The 11,351-nt window shown below is 41.3% G+C and overlaps 1 long non-coding RNA gene across 1 annotated transcript in view; it reads left to right on the top strand.

Annotated features, from left to right (window-relative positions):
- Positions 1 to 11,351, top strand: part of LOC145425698 (uncharacterized) — a 25,389-nt gene continuing 14,038 nt past the window's right edge. Inside the window, exon 1 of the long non-coding RNA XR_013906429.1 lies at positions 1 to 400. This is a non-coding gene — a long non-coding RNA (uncharacterized LOC145425698). The remainder of the gene's footprint in view (positions 401 to 11,351) is intronic.

Below are 11,351 nucleotides of genomic sequence, written 5' to 3'. Positions count from 1 at the left end.
ACTACAGGGGGATCACACTCCTCAGCCTCCCTGGGAAAGTCTATGCCAGGGTGCTGGAAAGGAGAGTTCGTCCGCTAGTCGAACCTCGGATACAGGAGGAACAATGCGGTTTTCGTCCTGGTCGCGGAACACTGGACCAGCTCTTTATCCTCTCGAGGATACTTGAGGGCGCATGGGAGTTTGCCCAACCAGTCTACATGTGTTTTGTGGACTTGGAGAAGGCATTCGACCGTGTCCCTCGGGGTGTCCTGTGGGAGGTGCTGTGGGAGTATGGGGTGTCTGGCCCATTGCTACGGGCCATTCGATCCCTATACAACCGTTGCAAGAGCTTGGTTCGCATTGCCGGCAATAAGTCGGACTCGTTCCCGGTGGGTGATGGGCTCCGCCAGGGCTGCCCTTTGTCTCCGGTTCTGTTCATAATTTTTATGGACAGGATTTCTAGGCGCAGCCAAGGCTTTCGCTTTGGTGGCCTCAGAATCTCATCTCTGATTTTTGCGGATGATGTGGTTCTGTTGGCTTCATCGGGTGAGGGCCTCCAGCTCGCACTGGAGCGGTTCGCAGCCGAGTGTGAAGCAGCGGGAATGAGGATCAGCACCTCCAAATCTGAGGCCATGGTTCTCAGCCGGAAAAGGGTGGAGTGCCCACTCCGGGTCGGGGATGAGTTCCTGCCCCAAGTGGAGGAGTTCAAGTATCTCGGGGTCTTGTTCGCGAGTGATGGGAGAAGGGAGCCGGAGATCGACAGACGGATTGGTGCTGCAGCTGCAGTAATGCGGACGCTGCACCGGTCCGTCGTGGTGAAGAGGGAGCTGAGTGTAAAAGCGAAGCTCTCAATTTACCGGTCGATCTACGTCCCTACCCTCACCTATGGCCACGAGCTGTGGGTAGTGACCGAAAGAACGAGATCGCGGATACAAGCGGCAGAAATGAGCTTCCTCCGAAGGGTGGCTGGCCTCTCCCTTAGAGATAGGGTGAGAAGTTCGGCCATCCGGGAGGGGCTCAGAGTAGAGCCGCTGCTGCTCCACATCGAAAGGAGTCAGCTGAGGTGGTTCCGGCATCTGACAAGGATGCCCCCTGGGCGCCTCCTGGGTGAGGTGTTCGAGGCATGTCCCACCGGGAGGAGGCCCCGGGGCAGACCCAGGACACGCTGGAGAGATTATATCTCTCGGCTGGCCTGGGAACGCCTTGGTATTCCCCCGGATAAGCTGGAGGAGGTGGCTGGGGAGAGGGAGGTCTGGGCCTCTTTGCTTAGGCTGCTGCCCCCGCGACCCGGCCTCGGATAAAGCGGATGAAAATGGATGGATGGATGGATGGATGGATGGATGGATGGATGGATGGAGTTTTTATACCAAAGTAAAGCTTATGCAGTAAAATCTTTGTAAATGTGTTTATAAGTAAAATAAGGATCAGTGTAAACAGAAAGCCACACCTGCCTTCTTGACATATTAAAGAGATTCTGCTGTTATTAATTAGCTTTATTATTACTGTTATCATTGTTGCATTTATGATTTTCTACTTTCCATTTTGTCTCCATTGTGGTTCAGTAATCCCACAGTGACTCAGGCTGAAAGTAATCTTCATTAAAAATAACTTTCAGCTATGCAGAGGACGAAAGGCCCTCAGCTGATATCACTGTTAGTGATATGATCATCTGACGGCAGAAAGGTTCAGTGAACTATGCGGATTAGTGTGTTTGCTTTAGAAATACATCACTCACTTAACAGCTTAAAGATGAAACTAATCCGATCCATTGTTTGTGTGACATGAGATCTTTCATAAAGTTAACAAGAGATTTAAAGAACATTAAAACAGGTTCCAGGTTGCATCTAAGCACATGATGCTGTTTATCATATGAGACCAGACATGTTTGTTACTATGAGACATCTGAGTGGATTTGTGCTTTTCCACAAACACATTTGAGTTATGTTTTTGCCTTTAACCTGCAATTTTTTATTACAATGAACCACGATAATGAAAAAACATGACCCCCTAAGAGCAAGTGCTTTGTTGACAGTGGGAAGGAAAGGACTTTTGGAGCTGTGTGACCTCTTATTTGTTCTGTGCAAAAAGCAGCTTCCTCATTCAGACTGTGGTTGGGGAGACGTAACAGAAAGGGAATCATCCCCACAGTACAAGTCAGACGGAGTATGAAAAACGTAATTTTCCTCCTTTACTGTGTGAATATTTGATGATTAGTCCTGAATGTTCTTCCTGCAGAACAGACTACACCACCCGTGAGGCTACATTCTTAAAGGGCTATGCCTGTAACACTGCTCACATTGCCTTAATACTAAATAATTTTTTGAATAATAATTTTTCAAGATATTTCTTCGTGTCATCATGAGGACTGCATGCAGAAGTGGCATGAGACGTGAGATTAAGAATGAGGCATTAGAGCCTAGATTAGTATAGTTCAAGAATCACAATAACACATCTGAGTCAGGGGAAAGATGAAGTAGATTAAGTAAGCATACATGAAAAAACTGGACCAATCTTAACTGCATATTTTTCAGAGTAAATCTTTCATTTTCCTACATGTAGGATGCTTTGAAAGTTGAGCAGCACATCTAAAGTCTACTTTTAGAGGTTTAAAGATCAGTTTGCAGCTTTTTTTCCAGATAGTCAGTCTTAAAATATCTAGATCTAGCATTCCAACTTTGTTTTGTGGGTCACGTGGGGTTGGTATTCTTGTTTGACTTCATATCAGCCATTTGTATTTGTGTAAAGATATTGTACAGGGCTCTAGAGTGCGACCAGTTTGGTGGCCTCTTGTCTCTTTCTTGTGTTGAGTCTTACGTCCACTTTCTTCTTATTCCCAATGTATCCCTGCTGTGTTACACAGCTGTCTCCAATTCCCCTAATTGCCACCCTATTTATACATTTTGCCAATCTCCCGGTCTGAAGTACTCGATTCTATTCTATTCTATTTATACAGGGAGTGCAGAATTATTAGGCAAGTTGTATTTTTGAGGAATAATTTTATTATTGAACAACAACCATGTTCTCAATGAACCCAAAAAACTCATTAATATCAAAGCTGAATGTTTTTGGAAGTAGTTTTTAGTTTGTTTTTAGTGTTAGCTATTTTAGGGGGATATCTGTGTGTGCAGGTGACTATTACTGTGCAGAATTATTAGGCAACTTAACAAAAAACAAATATATACCCATTTCAATTATTTATTTTTACCAGTGAAACCAATATAACATCTCCACATTCACAAATATACATTTCTGACATTCAAAAACAAAACAAAAACAAATCAGTGACCAATATAGCCACCTTTCTTTGCAAGGACACTCAAAAGCCTGCCATCCATGGATCCTGTCAGTGTTTTGATCTGTTCACCATCAACATTGCGTGCAGCAGCAACCACAGCCTCCCAGACACTGTTCAGAGAGGTGTACTGTTTTCCCTCCTTGTAAATCTCACATTTGATGATGGACCACAGGTTCTCAATGGGGTTCAGATCAGGTGAACAAGGTGGCCATGTCATTAGTTTTTCTTCTTTTATACCCTTTCTTGCCAGCCACGCTGTGGAGTACTTGGATGCGTGTGATGGAGCATTGTCCTGCATGAAAATCATGTTTTTCTTGAAGGATGCAGACTTCTTCCTGTACCACTGCTTGAAGAAGGTGTCTTCCAGGAACTGGCAGTAGGACTGGGAGTTGAGCTTGACTCCATCCTCAACCCGAAAAGGCCCCACAAGCTCATCTTTGATGATACCAGCCCAAACCAGTACTCCACCTCCACCTTGCTGGCGTCTGAGTCGGACCGGAGCTCTCTGCCCTTTACCAATCCAGCCACGGGCCCATCCATCTGGCCCATCAAGACTCACTCTCATTTCATCAGTCCATAAAACCTTAGAAAAATCAGTCTTGAGATATTTCTTGGCCCAGTCTTGACGTTTCAGCTTGTGTGTCTTGTTCAGTGGTGGTCGTCTTTCAGCCATTCTTACCTTGGCCATGTCTCTGAGTATTGCACACCTTGTGCTTTTGGGCACTCCAGTGATGTTGCAGCTCTGAAATATGGCCAAACTGGTGGCAAGTGGCATCTTGGCAGCTGCACGCTTGACTTTTCTCAGTTCATGGGCAGTTATTTTGCACCTTGGTTTTTCCACACGCTTCTTGCGACCCTGTTGACTATTTTGAATGAAACGCTTGATTGTTCGATGATCACGCTTCAGAAGCTTTGCAATTTTGAGACTGCTGCATCCCTCTGCAAGATATCTCACTATTTTAGACTTTTCTGAGCCTGTCAAGTCCTTCTTTTGACCCATTTTGCCAAAGGAAAGGACGTTGCCTAATAATTATGCACACCTGATATAGGGTGTTGATGTCATTAGACCACACCCCTTCTCATTACAGAGATGCACATCACCTAATATGCTTAGTTGGTAGTAGGCTTTGGAGCCTATACAGCTTGGAGTAAGACAACATGCATGAAGAGCATGATGTGGACAAAATACTCATTTGCCTAATAATTCTGCACTCCCTGTACAGCGCCAAATCACAACAACAGTCACCTAAAGACACTTTATGTTGCTGGGTAAAAACACAACAATAATACAAAGAAAACCCCAACAATTTAAGTACCCCATATGAACTAACATTTAGTGTGAGTGGGAAGGAAAAACTCCATTTGAAGAGGTAGAAACATCTGGCAGAAACAGGCTCAAGGAGAGACAGCCATCTACTGTGACTGGCTGAGGTTGATGAAAAGGAGACAGGAAAACATATACACTATGCAAGAGATACATACTAACTAATGATTAAATGCAGAGAGGTGTATAAACACAGAACGAGCAAAGAAGGAAAAAAATTCATACATGATGGGAAGCCCGCAAGAGCCTAGGCTTATTGCAGCACAAATAAGGGAAGATTCAGGGGCACCTGATCCACTATAACTGTATTATTTGTCAAAACTGAGGGTTTTAATGCTAATCTCAAAAGCAGAGATGGGTGTTTGTCTTCTGAATTAATTTAGAATAGAATTCAACTTTATTGTCATTGCACATGTCACAGGTACAAGGCAAGAAAATGCAGTTTGCATCCATCCAGAAGTGCTTTAGCCATGATATAGATATATTAGAATATATATTAGCAATAATATAGATATGTAAGTATATTACAGAAATGGGTCTATTATGGTATGTTACAATGTACACGGTATGAAGGTATGTTATGAATATGCTATAACTATAAGTATAGTTACAGGCTGTAGTGAGTACAAGCTATGTACAGGCTATGAACAGGATATAAATATAAAAAACTATACAGAATATGAAATAAAAAAAACTATACAGAATATGAGATATACAGCTATACAGAAATGTGAACTATGCAGGTTATAAACAGTTGTAGAATTAAAAATGATCGTATTGTACAGAATGATGTGAGCTGCATCCACAGAAGAGAGGTCTAAGAGATGAAGACTCTGATTACCGTTCAACCTTAAAATTCTATAGGAACCACAAGTACACCTAATATTCCAAAATTAAAATCTGGATTTCAAAGCGAGTCAGTGAAGACAAGCAAATATGCTGTCTCTTTATAGTCCCTGTCATGACTCTCTCAGCAGCACTTTTGATCCATCAATATTAAACAATTATTGATGCAGCAGATTGAGATGAAACCTGGCCCAGAGGTACAGTAGGTGTCCCAGATAAGGAATCTGTTGAAAGTTGGACCTCAACTACTCGGGATGATTTTTAATGAATTTCTGACATTTCCATAATTGTATTGACTGTATTGAGCTGTTTCATTGTAATTTGTGTGCGCGCATGCGCGTGCGACTGTTCGCGCGCGTGCACGTGCGCGCGGGTATAGGCTTTCAATCGGCACATAAAGCGAAAACGCGCTACCGTAAAGACTGGTGTAAAAGCGGAAGGAAATTTATGCGGCGGATAAGAGGCGGCTGGCTTGACCGCGGCTCACAAATGACGGCTCACTTTACCGCGGTTTTTTACACAGTATGTCACAGAGTGACAGTCACAGTACAGTAACCAGAGTGACTGTGACGTAGCAGTGAAATAGTGGAGGCTGAGGAGGAAGTGACTCCCAATATAAACCCGCGAGTGCTCCGAGTGTGCTTCATAAAACATGTTTGCTGTAACATCTCCGTGGATCTGCTGGACTTTACTGTCTGTCTCCTTCGTGGGGTTTACCTGTGCAGGTGAGTTTGATTTTAAAATCCTATCAGTTTATGTGAGCTGCTCACACAGAGGACACAGGTCTCCTGACACCAAACCTCTTCTGTCATGTGAGAAAGTGGATGTTAGTGTTTAGATGTACTAAAAGGTGTACACATACACAGGCAGGTATTTAGATAAACACTTTATTTATCCACAGAGGGAAACTCACAGATCCTGGAGCTCATTTAAAATAAACTCTTCAGTCATAACCGTGAAACTACTAAACAGATAGAAACGAGTTCTCAATAGCAAAATGTTGATAAATAATGTTGTAAATAAATAATGTCTTTGATACAAAATGTCTGAGTTCGACAATGAAAAACACAATTTAACATAAACACTGATAAGTAATAAAATTTGCTATGCACACTTAGATTTGCCACACTTAGAGGACAGTGGTAAAGCCTGGGGCAACATATAAATGTTTATGTAAACTTCAGAAAACAGCTGTCAGGATCATTATTTAGGCTGAATTTACACATTTGCACATTAACTTTCTGTTTTGAAGTCAAGTACCTCAAAGTCCATGGACCTCATAAAATATAAAACTGCACAAATCATGTATAAAGCTGAACCAGATATAATGCTAGCAAAAGATGTTTTTTGACAGAGAAGAGGACTGTAACCTGAGGAAAAATTAAACTTTAAAAAAGTTTAACTTTTCCCCCTACGCTGAGGTAGGGGGAAAAGAAAACTGCTGTTAATCCTAATGCATTAACAGTTTTTTTTAATTTCCATTTGTAGAGTAAAACTGTGGAACAAGTTTACTAATGTTCAGGTGATATTCCATAAAAAAACTCTTTGAAACCTTTTGGGAGAATAATGAAACGGTGGATATAATTAGATGGTAGATGTAACGGCCTTTTGCATTTGATGTTTGTTGTATTTGATATTTGTTAAGACTTTGGGGTTTGTTCCTTTGCGCCCTCTGGTGGTGAACTGTGTAGGGTACAGCTTTGCTGTTTGGGTCTCCACCCAGCCACTTTTCTTTTGCTAGCGCACATGGTGTCTGCATGCTGCAGCTCACAGGCAGCTCCACACATGGAGAAAATATCGTTTGAAGAGTGGAAATAATTGACAAAGAAGATGGAAGATAAGGCAATAAGGCCATAAAGGACTATTTAGCACCTCCTGGATGTCAGCTCACGAGGTTTGTGTATTTTAAATGTTTATTTTCTGTAATTAAGGATTTTTGATTGTTTGACACTACGTACAAGAGCGCATTTTGATGTGATGTTTTTGTTTTATTGTTTTGTCCGTGAGCAGTTCTCACGGGTTGTCAAGACCAGAATAAACCCTGTTTTATAACTACATCGTGCGTACGTCAATCCTTGAGGGTGCTACAGTAGATATAAATTATAGCTGAATCCTAGCTTTATTTTAATTTATACATAGATGTTTTTCTTTTGAGTCCTTAAAAGTGCTGATGGTGAATCAAGTATTGATCGTGGTGTAGTGATAAACGTGTGTACTACGTTGTGTGTATGTGCGTACATATTATGCAGGCATGTGTGTGTATATTGGTTTGTTTCATAGCCAGAAATAAAAGCTCATCATCACCTTGAGAGCATGTTGATGTCCCACAGTGGTCACACTAACTGATCAGCCACAGGACTCAAATGAACATCACTGTCTTGGTTTTATTTTGCAGCAGCTGTATTTTTTTCTCCTATGGAATAAAAACATATTATAATAAAAACATATATTACAATAAATAATAGATCGTTTTTATTATTATTTAGAACAGATTTTTGTTTTTCTTAAGGTGGAAAAAATCAGGCAAACTCTGCACAGAAATGAAGGTTTACAGAAGCTGGAGCTGAATATCTATTTATATTTATTTTGAATATTTTGCACTGTGATGGTACACTGGCATAAACATGTGTGTGTGTTCGTGTCTGTGGTGTGTCTGGTGACCCTTTAGCCTGATGTGATAGATCCAGTGTGTACGTTACACACTGAAGGAAGACAAGGCTCATCCAGGTGCACATTGAGATTTATTGCTATGAAACACGGGGATAGGCTCCAGCGCCACTGAAAAGTATAAGCTGAAGCAGATGGATGGATGCTATGAAGCACAGCTAAACAGCAGTTCTGTGTTACTCATGGCTTCCATTACAATAACTGGCCTACGTTACTTTTTTTTAGGGATTACATGTAATAGAACTTTAGTAATCAGATTAACTTATAGATAATAAACCAGTTAATAATACACAACATAAGATGTACTGGCTGGTTTGCTAAAACATATCTTATAACTTTAACTTAAACCAAATTGTTTTCTATCACATTTCTGATGGAACAGCACGGTTACACAGTCTAATGCAGGAGATTAACATCACTTAGCTAGCACACAAACGTTACTAGCTTTACCCACGGATAATATGAATTAACTTCTTTATTTGGTCTCATTAAAGGCCTTATAAACAGGAATTACACTTCAAACATGTCACTTTAAATAAGTATCAACTTTACATGAATGTAATATCGTATACTGCTGTCACTTGAACCAGCAAAACAGCAGTTCTGTGTTACTGGCAGCTTCCATTACAATAACTGGCCTGCATTACTTCTGTAGGGGATTACTTTGCCAGTAATTCATTTTTCTGAGCCACCATGCCACCTACTGGCGGAAATCAATATCGCACCACTTAAGGTGGCAGCAAATGAGCTTTTCCCTCTGTGCTATGATGTAAACTATCGTCACAACAAAGGCAAAAAGATGACTGGGGGGGGGGGCAGCTGTAAAAGTGAACAGTTATACTTAGACATCTGTATCCTCTCTGCTCTGTGTTGTTTTCTCTTTTAGGGCACAAAAGCATCACAGCTGAGTCTGGGCAGGATGTCACTCTGACATGTGGAGCTCCAAACAAGAACATCATAGTGGTAGAGTGGAGCAGAACTGACCTGCAGCCAGATTATGTCCTCTTGTACCGGGATGATCTGTTTGTTCCAGACAACCAGCATCCATCTTTTAAGAACCGGGTGGATCTGCAGGACAGACAGATGAAGGATGGAGACGTGTCTCTGATTCTGAAGGATGTGACGATTAATGACACTGGAACATACGAGTGTCGTGTGTTCATGAGAGGAGCAAACCGCAGGAAGAGAGCTCATCTGAAGACTAAGCCAATCACCACCATCAGCTTAAATGTTTCTCCAGGTGAGTGAGTAGAGTTGAGTGTGTGTGTGATCAGAGGTGAAGCTGCTTCCTGCTTGTTGATGTTTGTTTCTAAAGATGTTGTTGATGAGACTTTGTAGAAAGCAGCTGGTCTGAGTGATGTGATCAGAGTGCAGTAGATAATGTCTGACAGCAGTTTGATTCTGTTCTGTTCTTCACTCATCACCTACCTGACAGCTGACACCTCACACCTGTTTCTCACCTGCAGGTCAGACAGGAGGACACACAGAGGATGGAGGGAAGGAGGCAGGGAAGGAGGATGGATCTGTTGGACTGAAAGTTGGTCTTCCAGTTGGGGTTATTGTCGCTGCTGTTGCTGTTGTTGGTGTTTGTTTTTTGATCTACAGAAAACTTAAACAACGTAACTAGGGTACATACGAGCCTCCAGTTGAATGTCAGCCTGTTGGAAATGTCTCAGTGTTTTCCAGCTGATCTGAGACTCCTGCTGTTTCAGAGGTGACACTGAGCACTCAGGGTAAAGCCAGTTGTGGTTTTTCAATCATGTAAGTGAAACAGGAGCAAACTGAAATGTCACACATGCCATCAAGAAGTGGCAAAAAAGATTTTTATGGGTTTTAAATGTTCTTTTAATTTTAGTCCAGGAAACCTTTTCAGGTTTTATGTTTAAATGTCCATTATAGAGTTGGTTTTTATGGGTAATAGAAAAATAGTTCAGTAAGTTTAGTATTATAAAAGTCTAAACTGCTTACAAAACAAATGTAAGGTTACTAACATCAAACATGTTCTGTTTGTACTGTGAGCTGTAGCTGCTACTTCCTGCTCTCGACCTCCTGCTGAGCTAACGTCTCTTTAACTTTACTTTTAATATCAAACTACCTGCTGCTTCACTTTGAACAGATAAAACACTCATGTTTATATCACAGAAGCTTCTGATGTGTATTATATACGGCTTTAAGCACTGAACGCACTTCTTAACTTTGTTATTGCACACTGTATGTAATATATTTATTTCTATAAGTAGGAATGTTGTTTAGTTTTCTTTTTGTTTTTATCAGAAACCTTCTGACTTGTTGACTCAGTTCATGCAGTTTTCAGGGAGTTTCTGATTAAAATGTTTTTACTGTAAAAGAGCCTTCAGATGCTGGTTGTTGTTGTTTCCTGGTGCTTTGTGAATAAACTCCATATTTCAGTTAAATCAGCTTCTCAGAAGTGACACTGAGCACTCAGGGTAAAGACAATTGGTTTTCCAATCATGTAAGTGAAACATGTGCAGGCATGTCACACATGCCATGAAGAAGTGCCAAAAAAAGATTTGTAATTATTTTTAAATTTTCTTTGGTGTAAAATGTCGACAAACATTCCAGGAAACATTTTCAGGTTTTATGTTTAAACGTACATCATAGAGTTTCGACCAGCTGCTGAGCTAACGTCTCTTTAACTTTTACTTTAACCCCCTGAGACTCAAACTCTTTCATGGCATTTTTAATTTCTCTTTGATATTTGGGCTGATTGGGACCTGATGAATGTGAAAACAAAGAATAACCAGATTGTTTTTTTGTTTTTTTTTTTAATCTGACATTTGTTTCTGAGATTTAAAAACATATTAAAATTGGGTTGATCTGAGTCATTTAAACAACAACATCAACAACCAGGAAGCAGCTTCACCTCTGATCACACACACACCCAACTCTACTCACTCACCTGGAGGAACAACACTCAGGTAGATGATGCTGATGGGGGAGTCTTCAAAAGGGCTCTCTTCCTCCAGCTTGTTCCTCTCCCGAAGACACGCTACTTGCATTTTCCAGCATCTGAAGTTGTGACATTCTTCAGAATCAGAGACACGTCTCCATCCTGTCTGTCCTGTAGATCCACTCGGTTGTTAAAAGATGGATGCTGGTTTTCTGGATCAAGCTGCTTGTCTCAGTACTAAAGGACATGTTCATCTTCCAGGTCAGCTCTTCTTCACTCTATAACTATGAAGTCGTTGTTTGGAGCTCGACATGTCAGAGTGACGTCCT

Source organism: Astatotilapia calliptera, chromosome 3 (assembly GCF_964374335.1).
Source record: "Astatotilapia calliptera chromosome 3, fAstCal68.1, whole genome shotgun sequence".
NCBI classification, from domain to species: domain Eukaryota; kingdom Metazoa; phylum Chordata; class Actinopteri; order Cichliformes; family Cichlidae; genus Astatotilapia; species Astatotilapia calliptera.
The sequence above is the reverse complement of the archived record's forward strand: the minus strand, read 5'-3'. Positions and strand labels throughout refer to the sequence as shown.